We start from the raw sequence: 24,270 nt of genomic DNA on the forward strand, positions 1-24,270 counted from the left end.
CCTTCCCTTCCAGTAACACACCCATACCTGCTGCTGTAAGAGCAATGATTCTCAGAGTATTTTTTTTAAAAAACATCTTCTTAAATACTTTCCAGGAAAGAAAGGGAGAAGGGAGAAAGACCCACACATCCTCCCCACCAAGCCCAAGTTAATATATTCTGTGACGACACATAAAATCTCAAGCTTAGCAAAGCCTGATCGAATGATACCATAGCAAAGCTCTTATTCAAGGTTAAGTTACTTGCTTTTGAAATTTAAGTTTCTCCTCTACCAACCAAACATCATCAGTGAAGAATCAATTTTAAATATTGTAGATGCGGACTCAAACTTGGTCTGCTGTGACAGCTCGTCTCAAATCTTTTTCCCTCAGTAATCGAGTTGATTCAGGTTTATCCCAGCCATGGGGTATTCCGTCAAGGTCTCAGGAGACCACCCCTAAAAGCTAGTTATGTTTGCTCTTACACCAATTTGCCTCACTTACACTTGAATTATCATTATGTTATTTAAGTTCAAATTGTTGAATGTCACCAATGAAATGGGTGCCCCAAGAAAAAGTTGCTTCAATTGAAAACAAGAAACATACAACGCAATAAACAAAAAGTGGAAACCTATTCGTGTGTGTGTGTGTGTGTGTGTGTTAAATCTTTTACCATTTATCTATTTATCTATTCACTTTCCATTCCAATCCCAGTCCTGCAAACCTGTTCTTTAAGCAATGTGCATTCTTACATTCTATGAGAAGGGTGACCATAAAGCCACATTAACTAAGCCAGGCAGACATGTGAAAGAAATTAAAGTTATTAAAATAGCCTGGAATGCCACAGTAAATAGTTTGACTGGAGCATCTGGCAGTGTGTAATGTGTTTAAGGTATGGTATCATTCGATCAGGTAAAGGTAGTCTCCTAAATTTGCCAATGAGAAAGTCACTCACACCTTCCCCACAGCAGGGTTGGTAGTTAGTAACAGTAGTAGCAGTTCCCAGAGCAGTGAGTGCAAGAGACAATATAACTAGAATTATTGCAATAACAGAAACAAAGAAAGATTACTTTTAATGATTTGAAGAGCTGATATTATAGCTGTGGAAAACTGTGAAAGATCTGAAATTTAACCCACTCTCAAAGTATTTGTACAGGACCACTGATAGTGGCAGGAGACACAAGACCACTAAGTCAGAAGAAAAGGACCACAGCAGTAGCTAGAACATTAGAGGTTTCTTATGCTGATCTCTATGTTCCACAGGGAAATACTAAAATGGTCAGATGACTCTTCATTTATAAGAGATGTGAGAACCCTTGGTTTAAGGACCAGAGCTCATTTATGATAAATAGTGGTGAGCCTACCCTGCTTTGGTAGTGGAAAACCATTGTCTCTATTGTACGGCTATTATGTACTGGATTCAAACATCCTTGAGATAACAGACCAGGAAAAAGACAGAGCAAAGAACTGCTCAAAGACATACATAAGAGATCTGTGAAAAATTATTTCCCAATAATGAGTGAGTATAAAAAGTCTAATGAAAGATATTTAATGACAATTCTAAAGAACAGAAAGATCAAAATCAAGACTTAAAATAAAAGCATTGAACAGAGTTGATTTAAGAGAGGAAAGGAGGTTGTTTCTGTATAGAACATGAGAGGACAAGAAAGAACTAAGTAAGAATAAGCGAAAAATGTAAACTGATCAATATCTTTGAATACAAGCATCCCAAAGAACCACTTGAGAAACTCATACTCCACTGCTTCTTGATTCTACCACTATGCAACATCCCAGCAAATACGGCAGCTGGTTTCAAGTGGTCCCAATTGACAGCAGGCAGGGAAAGGTCAGTTGGAGATGTCTTCAAGTGGATATTCCTCTAGTAAGGTTCATCCCATGTGTTTCAATAGCCATTTGCCTTTAACAAGGAACATGGAACTAGCACAGGTCTGAAGGAAAGAAATTATGCAAGTGCAGCAAGCCTGTGAACCAGGACAATTGCTGACCCAAAATTAAACCGAACCAAGTTGTAATTGTGCTAGTGATGGTTGCTTTGCCTCACCAGGAAAAGTAAAGCTCTGGAAAGCAAAGATGTGAGAGGCAAGCCTGAGCTTAGAGATGGAACTCTACTCCTAGCCAGCAGGACAGTCAAACAGGGTCTGAGGAACCACCTGTGGAGAGAAGAGGGGGGACAAGAAACACAAAGAATGGACAGCAAGTCTGATTGAGTAAGCTGACATATTTTATTTTTCCCAGGCAGGTTTTATGCCCAATAGAAGCAGGGTATGGGGAGGGGGATGATGCAGAATTGCTTTGTTTCTGGGAGAACGCACCTGTTCCCAGAAGCAGGATATTGGCTAGGTAAAAAGTGCAGCAGGAGGAACAGAACAGAGTGGGTTGCTAGGTACCTGTCCACAAGATCTATAGCTATTTGTTCTTAACTGGGGGTAGTACTTTCCTACAGAGGCCTCAACTTTTTCCATAGACATCTCAACTAAGCTAGTACTTTTCCACTAAGGCCAAAACTTTTTAAGTAAATGCTTATGGCTGACAAGGCAGTTAACACTTAAACAGGGTGGCTCCCAACAAGTTCTGAGCACCATGTTGTCTTTATTGGGAGTCTGGCAGGATTCCTCCAAAGTTAATCGCCTGTCTCTTTTAAATGCTGGTACTGAGAGTCATGAGAACTGGACTTGACTGTACTTACAGCTCTTCAAAATAAAGACCTGCTCTGGCTCTGAAGATTTTTCTGTGCAAAGAGCTCCCCAATGTGCAATTTCCAAAGCCCTGAAGGTGTAAGTAGAGTCGAAAGCACAAATCACATGAGACACGATCTGAAAATTCACAATGATCTGATGAATGGAATAGTATGGAGAACCAATGTGGAGAAATCCTATCAAACACTGAGATCCTTTGCTAACCATTGGGAATCTACTAGAAAATAATCATTCCTTAACATACATGATCTCTTCCAGCAGTCTTGTTCCTTGCATTCAAAAGATACTGTACCATCAATTAGGGTGACTGTTTCATAAAGCACAGAGATATCAATATCTGACCTCTTCCAGGTACGTCAGTTAGAGCCCAGCCACCTTTGTCAACATCGGGAAACATTTATTTTTGCCTAAGGGTAGCTAATTGAATGTAATAATCTATTCAAGCAGTTGTATTGTAGTAGCAGTTGTGCAGCTGGTTTTTGTGTGGGATTCCTAAAGCAGGAGCAGTGGCTCACTCTGACTGTGTTGCCTGCCCTTGGGTCCCTTTCTCCTAACTGAGTTGTCTTGCCTAGTCTCAATACAAAAAGATGCTCCTAGTCTTACTACAACTTGATATGCCAAGGCTGGTTGATATTCATGGGAAGGCTCCCCTTTTCTGAGGAGAAGGGGAGGAGAGGTGGATGGAGAGAGGTGAGATGTGAAGGAGGGACTGGAAAGAAAGGAAGGAAGGAAAGCTGTGATTGGGATGTAAAGTAAATAAATAATACATACATACATACATACATACATACATACACACATACATACATACATACACACATACATACATACATGCATGCATATATACATACACACACACATACATACATACATACATACATACATACATAAAACAATCACCCAATGCAATAAGACACATGTCACTCAAGTACAGTTATTTCTCATTTGCACTGGCTTCTCTTTTTCTCACTAACAATCATGTATATTTTCTAGTAAGCTCATGATTTACACAGTATTTTATTTTCCTTTTTTATCCTATAAGCATTTTCCAACATTTTTACTGGCATTTTATTTTTAACACTAAACAACTAAATGTTATTTAAATGTCCCAGTCAAAAGCAACTTTATAGGTCCTATCTTCTGTTTTGTACAGCTCAGAGCCTCTTCCATTCTCCATGCAGCTGTAAAACACCAACTGAATGCCCTGTAAGGTACTGTGTTATTACTCCACAGAAAGAAGAAAGCAACTCTGACTCTATCCTGAGCAACAGCAAAAACACACCAGCAAATGGTCACTGATCCCAAAGCACATTTCCTGTTCCAGTAAGAGGTGAGCTAAAGAGAAGAGACTCTTGAGCTTCATTTGAAGGTTCTTTCAAATGTCAGATGGTTTCATGTATTTGAATGAAGAGTTCACTCATGAAACAACTAAAAGCCCACTTCTGGCCACTGTCCTGGTCCACTGTACAACACTGCCCCCAAGTGGCCTTCCAGTTTCTCCCTAAACACCAGACCTCCCAAGCTAAGATCTGATTTGTCTGTTTGGTTATCTATTTGCTTGCTTGCTTGCTTGCTCATGATTCTCTTGCCTCAATTTCCTGAGTGCTGGGATCACAACCATGTACTAACTAACAGGCCTGGCCTCTTCTAGCATCTTTAAATCTTAATCATTTGGGATGGAAGACAGAGCTACAAACAGCTTCCTTAATGTCTCTCATTTCCCCATCGCTATTTAATAATTCTTTGATTTCCTAAATATTTGTGAAGCCATTTGTAAATTCTGCTGCATCTAGGACAAATATTTCCTTTAGCAATTATACAACCAATCAAGGATAGGAGATAATTTTGACTATGTAAAGCATTTCACCGTCATTTGATCAGTCTGCTACCAACATGAGGGGCAGTCCCTGCTTTCCTAAAGAGTCTCTAAGTGATCCCTGCACACAAACTAAAAACAGAGACAAAAACAAAGAACAAACAAACAAACAAAAGCCTCTGTAAAACCAATGATTACTCAAATGAGTAAAAGCACAAAGCACCAGACAAATGGCTACAATATTCTGGGTCTTCTGGGCAAATCAGCAGATGTTCTCTAACCCAAATCCTCATCCCCAGAACTGAGGTGGTCCTCGCAGCTCTCCAACTCCTTGCAAACAGAAGCTGGCTCCTGGAGCTTTGGTATGTGCTTCTATGGAAGGAGAGTGGAGAGGGGAAGGGGAGTCTATGGGAAGTACATCACAGTAACACTGACCTTTCTCTAACTGGTCCTTATCCTCACAGATCACAACCAGGTTTGCCCTCGTGCCTAAAGCCCTGTTCCATGATTCCTTGTGTGTGCGTCTTCCTGCACCAAACATTTCTGTCAGAATCCTCCCTAACTGCTGGGGATGCCATCATTTACACCATTAAGGCCCAATTTGCATTTGAAATAAATATATATATATATACTGGCCAGATGCTTTGTTTCCTCATCTACCAAGAAGAATGGATCATAAACTCAAGAGCTTACCCAAAATGATACAACTGTTTTCCAGATAAGAAAGGGCCAGCTCCAGCTATCCCTGCCCATTCTGATGTTCCAGTTATTGATCTGATTCCACAGTAAGGTGGGGATTGCAGAGCAGGCTTCAGAACAGCATTTCTAAAACTCATGTGAAGGAATTTGTCTCATGTGTTTGTCTTCTTTCAATTTGTTCTGCACAGATACTTTTGTAAACAATAGTGATGAATAATTTAGGATAAATGTAACCAAGCCCTTGACTATTATTGTATTATCAACTGTTATAAAAACAAATTGTAGCTGGATGAAGTTACCACTTGTACAGACTTGTAATGCTAACACTTTAGAGGCATAAAACCTCAAGTTCAAGGCTCATGTGGACACATAGAGCTACCTGTAGCAAACAAAACTGAAATGTTAATTATTATTCTAAATGATTTCTTTGAATTTATGATCTTCTCTTCCTTGGGTTAAGGTCAGTGGCAGGTTGTTCTGGTCAGAGACAGCACTTCGGAATAGGACATAGAGAACAAATCGATGACTAAATCTTTAGAATGCTGCTTTCCCAGCCTTTCTCCCAAAGCTACTATTCGAACGTTCATTAATTCATCTGTCTGTCCTTTCAGCAATGTGTGTGTGTGTGTGTGTGTGTGTGTGTGTGTGTGTGTGTGGTGCTTGTGTGTGGTATATATATATATATATATATATATATATATATATATATATATATATATATATACCTATTAAAAACTATATATGTATATATAGTTTTTAAATAGGGAGAGTTTTTAAGTAGAAAGTATAAAAGGTCTTATACAATAGTCTGTAAGTTGGACGACAAGCTAAGATATTGGCAGAGATATTCTGTCTCTGAATCATATAAGAGACTATTCTGTGGTTTTCTCTGTCTCTGGAAGTTTCCCAGTAGCCCACGGTGTTCCTTGGTTTGTGAACCATCACTGTAATCTGCCTCCATCATCACAGGGCCTCTCTGAGTGCCTGTGCTTTGAGGTGGGGGAGACATATTTTTTTCTGTATTCTACTCTAGTCCAGGAAGCTAAGTGTCCAGAGGAGATTGTAGAGTAGCTGTTATTAGAAGCAGGAGCCACAAGTGTGGTCTAAGACAATGTGAAGAAGGCAGAGTTTAGAGTATAACCTTGAATCAGCTCAGACTTGTGAGAAAGTAGGACATGGCATCTCTCTTAGAGACTCGAGCAGCTAGTGCTTTAGTTTCTTACTGTTGCCATCAGAACAGTGGAAAGATGTCATTCTTTTATTGCAAGACATAATTTGTGTTCACCTAAAATAAAAAAGCTGTATAACTAGGCTCTATTGCCATGATATAAAACTATGACTAAAAGCAGCTTGGAGAGGAAAGGGTTTATTTCACTTACAAGTCATAACTCATCAAGGGAAGACAGGAACTGCAGCAGTACTGGAGCAGTGTTGCTTACGGCGTTGCTCCTCATGATTTGTTTAGTTTAGCCTGCTTCCCTACTCCTAGGACAACCTGCTCAGTGAGGGAACTGTTCACAGAGTGCTGGGCCCACCCACATTGAACAGAAAATGTCTAGAGGACTTGCCTACAGGCAAATATATATATATATCAGATAGTGTGTATTTATATGTGTGTGTGTGTGTATACACACACAATCTGATGTATATATAACCCATTAAGTTGGCCATTGTTGCACACTGCAGACACAGGACACAGTAGTAAATAGCAATCGGCCTATCTACCCTTGTTGAGGAGCCTGCCCACTGCTGGAAGTGTTTTCAATGGAATATGTACCAAAACAGAAACTAAAAGTCTAGCACTACAAAGTTATTAGTTATTTTTCTTAGATCTAATCTTAGAAGTTTTCACCAACTATATATCATTTCTTCTAAGGAAAAGCAAAGAATTAATTGCTCTCATGTCCTTACCCACTAAAAGAAGCTTTTGCCCTCTCAGCTTACAAATCTCTACTGGCTGAAACGACTTTCTGTCTCATCTTCTTCAGCTATACTAGTTCCACCAGAATTCTCTCTAATGCTAAGCATTCTCTGAATGCCTATAAAAACCATGCTTCTAAATATAGGCCTTTCAATCTGTCAATCATCAATTACAACATGGAATATAAACCAGAGCTCTGCTTACTTTTAAGGACTTTTCCCCTCCACTGACTTTCAGAGTAAGAGCATCTAGTGTCTCAGTTGCTCTAGAGAAGCTCTAGCTAAAAGTGTGTGAGGGGCAGGGACTTGCCTGGCATCTTGTTCTCCTTCCTTCTTCAATAGTTTAGGATAGCTTTGTCTTCCTCCCATCAGTACTGTGAACCCTTAGGTCTTAGGAAACAATCTTTGAAAAGATCAGATGTCACATATGGAGGTGAGCAATCCTGTTCCACCATCTAGGGACTTCAGGGCTCCCTACCACACCCATCATTTGTCAGGCAGAATCCTATGCACCCACAGGACCAGGACCATACTGCATCTGACTTTGTTTGCCAAACATGCTATGCCTTGACACCAAATACACTCAAATGTTTGTTAAGCATAACAGCTTAGCCCCAAAAGTGGGGCCATCTGAGAGCTGTGGTGTTGTATTGTTAGAGACAAGATGCACCATGGGGACCCATTATGACAGAAAAGAAAAATAAGGATCTATTATGTCGTCTGACACTTTGGTGCATTTGTACTTCTTGCTTGCTCATTCTTCTCATTCAACTCATGAAGTTTACCAAGAGTTGTGATATGAAGAAGTTTAAATGATCCCAAACCTTCCCAGACAGCCAGAGAGGGATATAAGCCTTCCTGCAAAAAGCCAAACTGAGTGTACCTCTCCACTGATGGCATGATTGCTTCAAGAGCAGACAATCTGATTTCAACCCTAGAATGCTGCTAAGACAAACATGCCATTTGAGACTGCCAGGTAGCTCCATAGAAGAGACCAACATGGCCATAGGCCCACTTCAGGGGACAATGCTGATGCCGCCCTATATTAAGCAAGGAGGCGTCTTCTCTTCATCCTCATCATCACCCTCCTCCTTCCCACTTTTTAAATGAGATAGAAGGAAAGGACTGCTGCTACGTTCTGAGCTGTTCCCTAGCACCTTTGATCAGACATGAGAGAACTAGGACTGTCTATATAAAGAATGAAAATGGATGCAAGGAATAAAGAAGTCATTTCACTTTCTTCTTATTGCAAGAGAGTATAACCTATGTCTTTATTTGCACAAAATAAAGGCAAGAAGTGCCTGCAGTTTGGTATTAGCGTGACAGCTATGGTTCTTCAAGCTCAGTGCACTTACTTTGTGGCTCTAGGGTGCACAGGCTTGGCTGCTTCATGCTGAGATGTGTGCAAGAGTTAAATTCATCAGATTATGAAATGGACTGGGGGAGGGGAATAAGCAAATGGAGTAGGACAAGAGAGATCGCTCTGCTCTGCTATTTAGATCACTTAGTGCTCTTGCAAAGGACTGGAATTCAGTTCCCAGCATCCATGAGGCACGGGTATCATGGAAGGAGCTCAAAACTCCAGCTGCAACTGGCAACACCAGATCCAGGGGACCTTACAGTCTCTTCTAGTCACCTGATCACTTGCACATACACGTAAACACGCATCAATAATAATAGTGGTAATAATGATCTAAACAAATACAAAAAGTAAAATATTCCTTTAATAAATTTGCTATTATTAGATGTTTAAGTGAAAATATTTTTGATATATTGGGTTATATAAGATATATTACTGAAATTAATTTTATCTTTTTTGTTTGTGTTAATTTTAATGTGACTACCAGAAATTCTAACCACACCTGTGGCTCACTCACAGTACTGTTCCTTAGACAGTGCCTCTTTAAATGGTCTTAACTAATGCAGAATTTTACCTTCTCAAAGTCTCTTCATTGTTGAAATAAAGTCAGAGAAACTGTCAGACACTAATTTTGTTAACAATGCATTATATTTGTGTACATCTTCAAACTTGTTTCTCAAAAGTCACTTTCCATTTAAAACTAAATAAAAATTGGGGCTAATCTGATGACTCAGAGGCTCACAACATTGTCAGGAGACTCAGGTTTGGTTCCCAGCATGTGTGCATAGAGGCTTACAGCTGGAAACTGAGTTCCAGGGGATCCAGAGCCCTCTTCTGGCCTCCACAGACATAGGACATATATGCACTGCACTCAAATACGTTCAGGCAAAATGCTGATACACAAAATACATAAAATAAGTAATCTTTCTTTTAAAACTACATGAAGGAACTGTATTTAAGGAAAAACATCTTACCATACTTCTCTCAACGTTTGGAAGTATAGCCGGGCAGTGGTGGCACATTCCTTTAATCCCAGCATGTGGGAGACAGAGGCAGGCAGATTTCTGAGTTCAAGGCCAGCCTGGTCTACAGAGTGAGTTCCAGGACAAAAAGGTTGGAAGTATAATAGTATTAAGAAAATTACAACTTAAATAAACTTATTTTGCCAGTGACATAACAATTTTAATTTCATCAAGGCCATTTTGAGGGGATGGAGACAGGATTCCAACAGTTAAGAAAAGAGCAATTGCTGTTGCAGAGGACCCTACTTTCGTTCCCTGAACCCATGCCTGCTGGATCACAACCACCTGTGACTCCAGCTCCAAGGGATCCAACACCCTCCTATAGCCTTTGTAGGCACCACACACACACACACACACACACACACACACACACACACACACACAGGGATTTGAAAGAATTATGGAATTTTCTTCCCAGATACAACTTTAAAGGGCTCATTGTAAGCACCCTTCTCTCTCTGACCATTGATGATGTTCATTCACTAATCTAAACAGATGAGTTGTTTATCCTCACAACTACACATTTCCTCTTCTTTACTTCTTTGCTTCTATTTGTATAGTTATGATACTATGTAGAATTAAAATACTGCAGGCCCCATAGTTCTATTACATTCATCTTCAGTTTATAGCAAAACATAATATTAAATATTTATGTGGACTGTGAAAGCAGTCAATAGCCATATTCTACAGTGGATAATATAGAACCAAAATGGTTTGGATATAATCATTCTCTGTAGGCCTGGTGGAGACGCTCTGACAGAATATGATGGCTAATCTCTCGGTCCTATTTCTCCAAAGTGTCCTATAAATGAGAGGAACAGCAGCTGTCAAAAACTGACAAAATAACCAGCCATCTTTAGAATTTGGTGCCTTATCAGTTATGATGCTGGGCCCTTTGTACTGGTCAGGAGTGATTTAGCGAATATGAATCCTTCACTTTTGTGTATCATATGCTAAGGACTCAAAATCATAAATCTATGATGATAGCTTTGTCTTGGGCATAATGTAAACAACCACTGAAAGGCTGGTGGGAAAGTGTGCAGCAGTGGGGCTAGCAAGTCCACCTGGTTAGAGGGTGGTAGCCTGTTTGCTTTTCCTTTTTGTTTCTATCTCCATGAGTTTCTATTCGGTTGTGTTGAAAACAAGTATTAGAGGGGCTAAGGAGGCAGCTCAGCTGGAAAAATGCTCCTTCTCAAACATGATGACCTAAATTCAGTCCCTCAACATCCATGTAAAAGCTAGGCACAGCAGCTGTGTGCCTCTGTATGCCCATCACCAAGGCCAGCTGAATCAGGAAACCCAGGTTCAGTAAGACACCACGTCTCAAACAATGTGGTAGAGAGAAACGCAGTAAGACACCCAGTGTTGACCTCTGGCCTCCACATGCACACACAAACAACAACACACACACAATGGCATACCTGTACTTTTGAATAGACGAATGTGACAAGCCTTTCTTTGGACATTCACATCAGCATAACTAGAATGGAAAGTTTCCTAGTTGTTTGTTCTGCTCTGCTTATTCTGAAAGTTTGAGTGATGTTTCCCATGCAGGCACAGAGATGTTGCTATAATATACACCTTTTTTTGTCTGAACCACCTAGCTGTGATATTATTGATCTCTTGCTAGTATAAATTAAAACAGTATTGATGACTTACATGTTAGTCTAAGACTCAAATTGTTTTGAGACTTAACCCATGTGGTGCCCCAGGTATATGCCTTACAGAATCCTACCTTATATTCCACAGATTTTTTTTTCATTTGCAAGACAAAAATCTCTCTTCTTGAATCACTCAGTTTCAACAGCTCCAGGCTGCTTCTTTGTCATAAAATTTTTCATCAGACTTGGCATAAATCATGATAAACAATAATGTTTCAGACTTCTGTTTTCTCTTCATCTCAGACTTCCATTCTATTAAGTCTGAAGTGTGACTTAACACTGTCAAATAGAAGCACAATAATATAAGCCATTTCTTTAATTTCCAAATTACCACATCAAAAAAGTAAATATAATTGGGCAGTGGTGGCACATTCCTTTAAACCTAGGACCCAAGAGGCAAAAGCAGGTGGATCTCTAGAGTTTGAGGCCAGCCTGGTCTACAAACCAAGTTCTAGGCCAGCCTGGGCTACACAGAGAAACTCTAACTCTAATTAACTAATTAAGAATAAAAAAAAATAAACAGATGTAATTAACATCAATGTCATTTATTTAATCCATATAATGAGTGAATGAACTATCATTTCAACAGGTGATTAAAATAAAAATTTTATTTTTATAAAAGACTCTTCCATGGTCTATAATCTATAAAAGACTCTTCCATGATTTGCCCCCCTAAATTTGATGTATGTCTATTTTAGCAACAGATTGCAGCTGGAGCTCATCATATCTCAAGGTCATCTGCGGCTGGCGACCACCATATTAGATTTACACAGTTGGCATCCAGGAGAGATGAGCATCCACAATGACACAAGATGTCGAGTGTGGCTGTAGATCAACATAGGTCTCACTGGAGAAATCAATTGTCTGTGTGTAAAAGCTTTTCATTGTCTCCTTTAGCTGTTGGTGGATTAAAATGTCCTTACCTTTTTTCACTTATCTGCAGACAGTTTTGGTATTATTACATCATTTTAAAAGTCCAGCAAGCATTTCTTCTCTTCTTCTTAGTTCACTTTTTCTTAATTCTAAATTGAGACATATGTGAACTAGTCAGATGAGTTGAACAACACTGTAAAGTATTTTTTTTGTTTTTTTGTTTTTTTTTGAGACAGGGTTTCTCTGTGTAGTCCTGGCTATCCTGGAACTCACTCTGTAGACTAGGCTATCCTCGAACTCAGAAATCCGCCTACCTCTGCCTCCCAAGTGCTCGGATTAAAGGTGTGCGCCACTGTACCCGGCCCGTAAAATAAATTTTTAATTGTTTAGAACTAGCATTTATATTTCAGGAGAAAAGCAGATACCTTGTATATTGTTGCCTGGCAACAATTCTTCTCTTGCCTCCAGAATCAGTTTCTCTCACTTGATCAATTTATATGAAAGTTAGTATCACCAAGAGAGTGAGATTCAACAAGAATTCTACATCCAAGCATCTCTCAAGCACAGAAACATGGAGAGTCAGAAGCAGCAATGGTACACTGTCCAGCTAGAAAAGCTTTGACATGCACACTCATCTTCTACCGCTAACTACAGTGTTCACATGTGTTCACCGAGGAGCACAACCTTAGGCCATTCATTCTTTGAGTCCGTTTTTCATAGACTGCTTATGTGCAGTTACTATGTTCCAGGTCTCATACTGGACTCCAGGATTACATAATCATAGACATCAAGGGGCACACAAGCCACGGCTCCCTTTTGTGATTGGCTGGGTGCAAAGAGCCTTGGTCCTATGGCTTGGCAGTTTTGGTGTACTTCTCCCTCGGGCACCATTTCTCCACAGAGACTATGGGCAACCTCTCCAGACCCCTCTCCCTTGCCTTCACTTCAAAATACAGCGTTTGAAGAGCTGCTGAAGACAATCTAAGAGGCTATCTACCAGATTGCTCACCTGGTGAACCTCCTCCCCACGACCACTGTGACTCCGTGACTCCGAGCAGGCACCAGTGTCTATGACAATGCTTCTCAACCTGTGGGTTGTGACCCCTCTTGGGGTGTGGCCCATTTGCTTAGAATGCATGTGCCCCTGCGTGACTCCCATCTCCAGTACAACACAAATAAATAAATGGAGGGAGAGATGGAGGAAGGACAGGGAAGAGAGGGAAAGGAAGAAGAAAAGGAAGAGAGAGGGAACATAAGCTTTGGAGTTAATACAGTTGCTGCCTCTGTATTGAAAGTTCCTTAGGAAAGGTTGCTATACTGTCTCTGGCTGGCTGGGCATCTCAGTATTACTGTTGCCTTCCCACAAGTGTAAGTCACAAATAATACACTTGCAGTGTCCTGAGCTAGCAGAGAGGTGGCACACATCATTCAACATTTATCATTGCCTGTCTAGTTCATATAGTTCTCATTTTTACAACATCATAGCAGTCAAACATCATAAAACAAGACCAGCCAAATTAAACAGCTTTGATCCAATCATATCATACAAGATTTGGAATGTAAACATATGTCTTAAAAGAAAACCACAGCCGTTAAAAGCAGCAAGTTTTTAGTTTTAGTTCTTTCAAAGAGTGCATTTGTAAGGAAAAAAAAAATTACATTCCAAGCAGAGAGTAACTTCACCTCCCTAATGCACCATTTCGTTGCTTTCTACTGCAGTTTATTAAATAACTGCAGAACTGCATTTTCAGTGTGATAAGCAGAGACACCAAGCAGCCTTCTCATGCTGCATAGTTAAACTGCCTGCACAAATTGGCTTTTATCACATGACACTGGGGTCATGTCCCTCTAATGAGAAAGGAAGGAAGGAAGGAAGGAAGGAAGGAAGGAAGGAAGGAAGGAAGGAAGGAAGGAAACTTTAAAAAAAAAAAGATTTGGAAATCAGATGGGTAATATGTGCTTCTCAAGGTAGCTGCTGCTGTAAATCTCCCAGAGAACCTGCCATGGCTGCCAGTGGCCGTGCAGCAAGACTAGAGAATGAGGTCACGGAGAGTCCTAGCTTTCCTGGTGTTGCCTTCTCTGTTTAGTGGGGAGTGCTCCTCTCCCTGATAAATTTTCTTGAATAAGTGCAGTCCTCCAGGGGAAACAATGCTTTTTGGTTTCTGCACCCTTTACCTCATGTAAATGAGGCTTGGATTCAGGAATGGAGCTTGTAATCTTACTTACATCCCACCCAGACTAGGTTGCACAGAAGCTAAGCTGCTCTTCTCTACAAATGCTTAGAAATCCTGCGCTGTGTGCTCTGGAGTGTGGACTTGTCTTCTGGTGTTTGGAGTGCGTCCTTTAGGATAGTATTCTCCAGTTCTAGACACACTGTCTACAAACAACAGAATGCCTTTCTTCATGGAGACTGGATATTATTCCTTATGGCTTCTTTATCCACTCACCCTCCTTGAAACTGAAATAGTCACCATCACTCGGCTGCTGTGAACAGTGCAGTGAGCTTGCTGTGAAAACATTTAACATCCAGAGTCTAAATGTTCTGGGTAAATGTTGCTCATGGATGCAATGAGCCATGAGAATCCTAATTTCTTTGAAAGCCAGACCTGTGAAGAGCATGCTTGCCTAGCCACATGCTATAAGAAGATTCTGTTTCTTGGTCTTTTGATAACTTTGCTTATTTTTTCTTAAATTGATTCTGTGCTAAGTGACATTCCTGCCAAGTGTACCCAGAGATTCTCTTTTTTAACCACTGCATTTAGGTTTGTTTGGTTTTTGTTTGGTTGGTTTGGTTTGGTGTTGTTTGGGGGGTTTTTTTGGTTGGTTTTTTTTGGGGGGGGGTTGTTTGGTTGGTTGGTTTTGTTTTTGTTTTTGTGAGGGGTGTTCTAACCTTTACAGTACATGGGAGTGACATTTTATTGTGGACTTCTTCCCTCCTTCCTTCCTACCCTTCCTTCATTCCCTCCTTCCCTCCCTCACTCACTCCCTGCCTGCCTTTCTGCCTTTCTTCCTATCTTCCTTTCATTCACATCCGCATTTGCATTTGCAAACAAAGGGAGCATTTGCTCACATTTCCACTGACCATTTCTTTACTTTCTTCTAATAAGCCTACTCAGTCCCTTGCCCGTTTATAATCATTTTCTCCTATAGAGCTGTTTGAGTTCCTCAAAGATTTTAGATGTTATTCTCTTGCCTGACACATGGTTTGTAAATATTTCTTCCAATGGTTAGCCTGCCTCTGTCTTGTGTTTTCGTCTTGGTGTAAGGAAGGTACCTGTTTTTGCTTCAGTTGCACATGTGTAATTGTGTTAATTTTTGTTCACGCTGGTGAATTTGAATTTCTTTGTAGTTGTTTTAGCTTTTAAATCATTTTCAGATAAAGAAGCCCAGGGATGAATACAAGAATTTTGTTTTGTACTGAACATATGGTTATTTTTGTTACTTGTAATTATTCCCAAGTCACTTCTGTATTTGTGTCTACAAAAGTATTAACTACTTCAAATGAACATCTGTGTCTATGATAGTTTGAATATGCTTGGCCCAGAAAATGACTCTATTAGAAGGTGTGACCCTGTTAGAGTAGGTGTGTTACTGCTGGGGGGGGGGGGGGCTTTAAGACCCCCATCCTAGCTGCCTGGAAGTCAGTATTCTGCTAGCAGCCTTCAGATAAAGATGTAGAACTCTCAGCTCCTCCTGCACCATGCCTGCCTGCCATGTTCCCACCTTGATGATACTGTACTGAACCTCTGAATCTGTAAGCCAGCTCCAATTAAATGTTGTCCTTATAAGAGTTGCCTTGGTCATGGTGTCTGTTCACAGTGGTAAAGCCCTAACTAAGACAGTGTCTTACCTGTGTAATAATGCTGAAGCATGCTGCAGATGCTGATCCAGCAGCAGCTATTCACAGTGGGAAGTATGTCATCAGTGGGTTCTGTAGTCACTAGCGTTCACCTCATACAAATAAGTTAGGAACTAGCACATCCAGCTTAGAGAAATACACACATTGAACCCATCTCAAAACCTAGAAGGTCGTGTGATGACAGGCGCATGGCTGAACTTGTTCCTTTCTTTGCTATTGAAATAGTAAAGCCCATGATAAAAAAAGAGAGAGAGAGGCAATGCTTGCTTTTTAGCCAGAGCACTTGCCTAGTCTGAAAGAGTCCATTTGTAGATATTGAACCTCTATACATTTGCAAATTCTCCCTGTGGAAGCATATCAAGAGGTTCAAATTTGTAAATTACAGTGTGTGTGTGTGTGTGTGTGTGTGTGTGTGTGTGTGTGTGTGTGACCTCAAAGCCATTATGTCATTTGCTATATTGCAATTTTAGTAAAAATAAGAATTTGCTCGTACCTATGCAAGCTACAGTCAAGAAGGGCTTCTGCTTCTTTATCTTCCTTGACAGACTTTCAGGATGACTATAGCTCTACTCCCTGGAGACAGACAGGTCCTGAGAGCTGGGAGGTTTCCAGAGGCTGCTACCAACCCAAGGGTGGGCAGAAGCAGCTGTCACAACTTGCAATCCAAGGCAAATTCCTTGAAACTCAGCTGCTTTGGTCCAAGAGTGTCATCACACACAGGGTGCCTTGAGGGACCCAACCTGTCATGAGCAGTGACTCTGGTGCAGGCCTCAGTGGGTGCCTCTCCCAGCCTGCACCAGGCCTGGACTACATAGTCTCTGGCTAATCTCAATTTACCAGACCCCAAAAGCAAAGTAACAACTAATCCTCAAAAGACTGTGGCTCTTGTTAAAATAAATGCTGCATTGAATGCCTGTTACTGGTCCTATTAGTTGTGTTTCCATTGTTGTGCTGAAATACCACAACCACAGCAGCATCCATATACATATACACATATATGCATGCATATCCATACATAAAGTCTTTATTAGTGTGTATGGTTCCACAGGGATAAGAATCTCTCTCATGGCAGGCATGGGAGAAGAAGAGAGGGCTGATTGATCACATTGTTACCAGCACACACAAAGCAGAAAGAGTAAACTAAAACTGGGTCAAAGCTTTCCATTCTCAGAGCCTGCCTCCAGAGGTGTGCTTCACCAAAGAGGCCTCCCGTAATGTCTCTAAGCAGCACTGCTAATTGGAGACCAAGTGTTAAAATGCTGATGTTTATGGGAGCATTTTTCATTCAAAACGATTGGAATAGTATTTTTCCTGTAACAGTGGCAATCCTTGTTCTTGTAAGAGCTGTTACCAACTCGTATTTCTTTCAGAAATGCTAGACATTTGAAATGCAAACAAATTTATAAGCACCCTTTTTAATTTCTGTAAGCCAAATTTAATTTAATACATTGCACAAATACATCTTCAGTATAAATGAAGCCTAGAACGTAATTTGTTTCCAAGTAAAAAAAAAATAAAAGTTGGAACTTGCAAGTATTTTCCCATGGCCATTAGTTAAAAGTTAATTGTACAGTTAATTCTCAGTCTCTCTCTCTCTCTCTCTCTCTCTCTCTCTCTCTCTCTCTCTCTCTCTCTCTCTCTCTTGCTCGCTTTCCCTCTTTTTCCTTTGATTCTTTCTTAATATTTATTTATTTATTTATTTATTTATTTTGGCTTCTCAACACAGGGGCTTCTCTGTGTAGTCCTGGCTGTCCTGAAGCTCACTTGGTAGACCAGGCTGGCCTGGAACTCAGAGACCTGCTTGCTCTGCCTGGAATGAAATGTGTATGCCACCACCATTTCTACTTAAAACCTGAGACCTAGAACACTATGAACTGTGACTAAAATTTAAAGCATATGAAAACTTCCAGAACACTTACATTAAAAAGATGTGATGATTTTGAAGATTTGGGGTTTATGTTGTCATTGTGTGTTTTTAAACCAAGGGGATAAGCAAGCGCCAAGCTTCATCCCCAGCCCCCCAAATCCTTTTTTATTAAGAACCTATTTATATTTTAATCATCAATCTTGGGATTTAACATGGAAGTTACAAAGAGTGGAATTTTCCAATCTTATTTATGAAAGATGGGTTGAGTAATAACTTATACTCAGTCTTTAAAAGTTCTGTCTTAACTATTACTGTAGTTGGAGAAGTCACCATTTTCGCTCGTGTTCTTTAAATCTGTGAGCTCACAGGATACTTCTCTTCTAGCTCATAGCCAACTTGCGTGGAGATGGTTCTAGCTACGTAACACACAAATATAGTGTCTTCACAATAACCCACACAGGTCAGAGTAAAATTACTTCACATCTGACAAAACTCGGGTACCCAGAGTCACAATGACAGTTAAATGAAAGGCCATGACATACAGACTTCTGTCATAACAGAGACAAAGATATACTATCGCAAGCACTTTTCAGTTACAATGGAATGTTATGGAGTATAGGGGTGATTTTTTTTTATCTCTCTAAAAACAGAAGCTAGTAGAATGTGGTGGCATATATCTGTGGTCCCGGCACTTAGCCCAATGCTGAGGCAGAAGGACTGTGAGTTTGAGGCCAGCCCAGGCAACACAATGAAATTCTGTCCCAAAAATCAAAACAAAAACAAAAACCATACAATAAGTCAAATTAAGCTATCTTGTGTTGCCTAGTAGGGGAGGTCTGATTTCATTAATAAATTCTAATGGTTTGTAAGCATCAGCCATTTGTTTCTGTGTAAACAGCACTCCTACAGGGCTTGTCAGTGCTGAAAGCAATTTGTCCTTTAAGTATTTCAAACATTCCCTCTGCAATCTGGTTTGCACTATTAATTTCACACTATTAAGGATGCGGTTACCAAGCAAATATAAGCCTTTCCAGCTTGGGCCTGTCAAAATGATAATACATTTTAAATTAGTGGAATTTTTATTAGGTTTTTAAACAGTTTAATGGGTTTCAGAATACACACCAGATAATTATCCAAAACTTCAGCTAACATATCCCTGAAAGAAATAAAGACAAGAAAAAAAAGGGGGGAGGGGAGGGCAGAGGGATGGAGAGAGAAGGAAGGGAGGAAAGGGGAAATGAGGGAGGGAGTGTCCTTTGGGCTGTCATTCCACAAAAAGCCTGTTATCATTAGTGCAATAACCTAAGAGTTAGGATGTGCACACAAAGGGCATTCCTGGCCTACCTCCAGCAACTGGATTTGAGAGGAACCTGCCAACTTGTGCAACTGGGACTAAGCATGTATAATGGGCACGGTTCCCTTCTGCATACATCCAGATAGAAAAGTCCCTTGTCTAAGACTGCCTTGTGAATGATCCCTTAATCTGATCCTAACTCAAGTCAACTACAGAAGGCATTAAATGCATAATGGCTTCAGGTTGAGGAGCCCTGTGCCCCTCTGTCTACCTGAAGACACACCACTGTCCTTCATGCTCCTTAGTAAGAAAAGTTAGCCCTAAGTGGATCTATAAAAGAGCAAAGCAGTTTCATTCCAAGGTCCAGAATTTATATCTTTAAAAGTGGGTCTTTTATTCTGAAGATGTTTTCCTATCTTCTGGTTTTTAAAATCAGAAACAAAAACCAGAACAGAAACTCCTTTGGGAATTCCTCTCGTCAACACCCTCTGCTTGCTGTAGAGGAGGCATGAATAATTGATTGAGTTTCCATTAGGGTCAACCAGAGTGTATATTACCCAAAGTGTGATGCAATGGGGGAGGGTTAGCAGGAGCTAATGATCCAGGATCAACACTAGGGAGTTAGAGCTTTGTCCTATGAATCCAAACGTGTCCTGACCCATAATTGACTAACACGGAGGTGGAAAATAACAAAAAGACAGAAAATAACACTGGGATCTTCAGGCAGAGTGTTGCATGGAGTCTCTCCAAGCATTTATTCTTTCTTATAACTTGATTGGCCATCTGATGGTCCTTCAAGATTGTCTGTAAGAGAATACTAATAATGCTGGCCATGTTACCTGAGATTTCTGGTTAATCAAATCTGGGCTTCTGTTTGAGGAGCACATGGACAGCTCAGATGAGTCTCTAGGAGAGAGTAACCTTTAGCCTATGCCTCCTGCTCTGGCTGTGTTTGCTTTCCAACAATCTTATCTACGTCTCTTCGCCTCCATCCACAGCATCTGTCCAAGCAAAGCCCTTAGAGTCCCTTCTAAGAAATGTTCCCATTGGCCTTGGGCCACACTAAGGACCAATCTGAGCTTGTTTTCTTTCTCTACTTCATATTTCAGATTGAAACACAAAACAGCCTGGTATCTCCTGGGAAGTGCCTGGGATGCCTGATCAACTCTTCCCTCCCCAGCCATGTAGTCAGGGGTCACTCCTGACTTGGCTCCATTCTTTTCCCTCTGGCCAGCAATTATAGGTGTTGTCTGTTCCAAAGTTCCTAGTTCCAGCCTGTGCCTGAACTGACTTCGTTTTCTTCACTATCCTCTTTCAGAGAAACTAGAAAGCTCACTAAGATCTAAGGACACAGTTTTGGTGTGAGTTTCTTGAGAACTTGTATTTTGCATGCATACAGTGCAGTACTTAGCACTTACCAAGTAGTTACTAAACAAAGATAATAACGACAATCATCATTACCTACTCACTTAGAATAATCTCATAATAATTGCAAATAAATGCTAATCTTCCCCTCCTTGGCTTACTTATGAGCTGTCTTCCTCTTCAGAAGTCTCAGATTCACCAGCATGCTCTTCCTCTAGCCTTCTGAAAACTGGGCTCTGTCTATAAAATACTCATTCTTTTCTGCTCATTGTCTCTTGCTTATCTTTCTGGTCTCTTCTGAATGACACCTCAGTGAAGCAATCCTTAGCTACCCTCAGGAGTTCCCCAACATTCCAACTGCACGTTATCCTTTTGCTTCCTGGTATGTAAAATAATCTGTTTATGGTACTCTTTGATAACACCCAGCTCTTAGTCTGTGCTTTCCAGTCCAAGAAAGCAAAGGCTGGGATTTTTTTTTTTTACATTTTTTATTAGATATTTTCTTTATTTACATTTCAAGTGTTATCTCCTTTCCTAGTTTCCCCTCCGAAAACCCCCTATCCTCTCCCCCTCCCCCTTCTTTTCAACCCACCTACTCCCATTCCTGGTCCTAGCATTCCCCTAGCCTTCACAGGACCAAGGGCCTTTCCTCCCACTGACGACCGACTATGTCATCCTCTGCTACATATATAACTAGAGACACAAGTTGAGATTCTTTAGCACCATATCCCCAGCGCCTGACATAAGACTTTTTGCTCAATGTGGTCATTCAATAAATACTTGTTTCCTTGATCTAATGACTATTCCTGGATGTCAACATGACTATATCTGGAATGAGCTACAATCCAGAATTGGAGGGCTCACCTGTGATCCAGGTCTTAAGGCTGGAAGACACAAGTTTCTGACCTGGATCTTGGCATGGAGATCTTGAAGTATAGTGGGCATGAAAAGATTAGGCCCAGGCAAGGGAGTACATGCCTTTAAGCCCAGGAGATGGAGGCAAGATCTCTGAGTTCCAGGTCAGTCTGGGACAAAACAAGTCCCAAATCCAGGCATGGTGGTACACACCTGTAATCTGGGCAACACCTTATGCTGGAGGCCTACATAAGGATATGGAAAGAAGGAAGATTCATTCATCTTTGCCTGCTTGCATTTACTTGCCAGCATATCTTTTGGAACCTACTTCTACTGAAGATCATCTGAAACAACTAGCCTCACAGGACTGAGCTACGAATAGATTCTTGGACTCCCAATTCACAGCTAACCATTGTTGGATTAGTTAGACTACAGGCTGTAAGTCATCACAATAAACTCCCTCAATATCGAGAGACATTCCATAATTTCTGTGTCTCTATACAACTCTGACTAATACATTTGACCTTCTGTTTCAAGGGTTTACAAAGTTCCATTCAGATAATAGAGAGAGTAGCAGAGAACTATTGGTAACAGACAGAAGACAGCTGAGTGTCATAACTTTCCCAGAATGTTCCCTTGGAATGCGGTCTCCCTACCGTGTGAACTGACAAGGTCTATTCAGTTCCACTGAATAATTACAGCATCCCACTAGAAAACAGAAACTTTTCCTGCTCAAAAGGTCAAAGGGCTCTGTGTAGTAAAGGACCCTGAAGGGGTCTCTGAAGCATCTTTAAGATGGAAAACTTCAGGTGGTGGTGGTGCACGCCTTTAATCCCAGCACTTGGGAGGCAGAGGCAGGCGGATTTCTGAGTTCAAGGCCAGCCTGGTCTACAGAGTGAGTTCCAGGACAGCCAGGACTACACAGAGAACCCCTGTCTCAAAACAAAACAAAACAAAACAAAACAAAACAAAACAAAACAAAACAGATGGAAAACTGCCCTTTACACATTGGATGCACAGATTCATTCTAACTACATGTCCTGTTACCCATTTGAAATGTCGACTGACCTTCACAAATCGAGTTCGCTAACAGTAAACACAGGTTCCTAAAACTCAGCTGTTCATCGTGGAAGTACTTGACTTTCATTGTTAAAAGCCCTAAAATGGTTGTCATGATAGCCACTCTATTTGAACAAAGTCTGCCAGAGCAATCTCTGGAGGAGAGTAGTTATGGGGATGGCACCTTGGGACTCCTCCAGCCAGTCTCGGAAGAGCGTGGGTGCTTCTTATAAATGATGCCTATGGCTGATTTGGCAATTCACTTTAGGAGTTATTTTTTAAGGTGAAATTTTTTTTATTTATTTCACTGTTTTAAAATAGATGGTAAAGTATTATTTTTAAAAAGAATTGGACCTGTGCTTAAATTAATTGCAAGTCCAATTGACTCCAGTCAAGGGCATCTTCTCTGGGGAGCTGTCCCAAAAGTTCACCATGTGCTCTGTGCCTGTTTGTTCTTTACATCATGGGTTACAGGTTTGCACTAGTGAATTGCTCCACCATTTATAACCCTCTGCTTTAGACCTGTCTATCCACACAAGTAACAGCAAATTAACATATCACTAAATACCATACTGTGAAACATATGTCCTGGTAAGAGAAATCAGGTAGCTCCAGGTGTGAGTATTTACTCACAGGAAAGTGTTTCCCCATTGCTCTGAGAAATCAGCTCCATATAGGGCATATCTTAGAGTCACAGGGTAGAGATTTTGTTGCTGATAATATTTAGTTGCTATTGTCAAAATTTATTCAAATGAATCTAAAGTAGCCCAGAGTGGAAAATCCATCTGTCATGAATCTAATTAGTGAGTTAGTGTTGTGTTTTTAAAAACAATGAAACCAGGATATGTTTGGTAATCCCAGGTACGGAATGATGGGAAGGGTGCCTCTGCAGGCCCATGCTAAGGCATCCATACCCCCTGGGGTATCAGCCATATGACAACAAAGGGCATAGTGTAGAATAGAATTAATTTAGGGCATGGGAAGGGGAGTTGAGAAGGGAGTAGAGGCAGAGAGAGGGAGGCAGCTGTGGAGGGTGGAGTTGAGAGAGGAGAGGCTAGCCAGGAACGTATGGAGAGAGGGGAAGTGGGAAGGAAAGAGAGGGAGAAGGGGGCTAGGAAGTCAGGGAGAGTAAGAGGGAATAAGAGAGTGAGGACGGGGCAAACAACCCCTTTTATAGTAAGCCAAGCCTATCTGGCTATTGCCAGGTAACTGTGGGGGAGAGCCTAGAAGGAATGCTAACATTCCTCCATTTTGATTTAATTTTTAAAAAAAAAGAAAAGGAAAAACTAGAAAGAGGTGATGGTGACACAGGAATAGGGTCATTGTGATCTTTAAGTACTTCCTGCTGAGTTTGGGATGATATGTGTGTGGAAAACCTAAGAAAATGGAGATGGGGAGGTTGGCTCAGTCTTAGGAGAGTTGGCTGTTTCCTTGCTGTCCGTGGTCTGTGGAACCATCTGTAGGTAGAAGGAACAGTTCTAATAGAAGCTCTGTGTCTGTGAGAGTAGATTAGAGCATCTGTGGGTTGCTTCTATAGAGCTATCCTGGATACAGATTTTGAGTCTGGACTTGGCAAGATGCTGAAATACACACACACACACACATATATATGTGTGTATGTGTGTGTGTGTGTGTGTATACATATATGAAATAGAGAATAAAGTACATTTGGGAGAATTTTTTTTCTTATATGTACATTTGAAACCCTTAGGTCTTGTTGGCTGGGGGGAGGGGAATGGCAATCCCAGGGATCCCGCCCTCTGGAATAGGTTATAGGTAGAAACTTGGGCTATTGATTGGCAGGTGTACTTAAATAGATGGAGTCTGTTTGGTCCATGAGAGGTAGAGCTGAGTGTATTTCTTGGAGCTTATAAGTTTCTAAAAGAGATAAGTTTGTTAACAGCATGAACAGTGATCTTAGGGAAG

The 24,270-nt window shown here is 40.7% G+C and overlaps 1 protein-coding gene across 3 annotated transcripts in view; it reads left to right on the forward strand.

Moving 5' to 3' along the window:
* Kcnb2 (potassium voltage gated channel, Shab-related subfamily, member 2) overlaps window positions 1-24,270 on the forward strand; it is a 436,827-nt gene that overhangs the window by 330,997 nt on the left and 81,560 nt on the right. Inside the window, exon 2 of one of the 3 annotated variants that reach the window (XM_006495597.4) lies at window positions 3,928-4,024. The exons of 1 other annotated variant lie outside the window; for it this stretch is intronic. The gene's annotated coding sequence lies outside the window, so the exon portion shown is untranslated. Of the gene's footprint in view, window positions 1-2,742; window positions 4,025-24,270 lie in introns of those variants that run through there. One more of the 3 variants, XM_006495596.3, reaches the window with a different exon arrangement.

The sequence above is a fragment of the Mus musculus genome, chromosome 1, assembly GCF_000001635.26.
Source record: "Mus musculus strain C57BL/6J chromosome 1, GRCm38.p6 C57BL/6J".
NCBI lineage: Eukaryota > Metazoa > Chordata > Mammalia > Rodentia > Muridae > Mus > Mus musculus.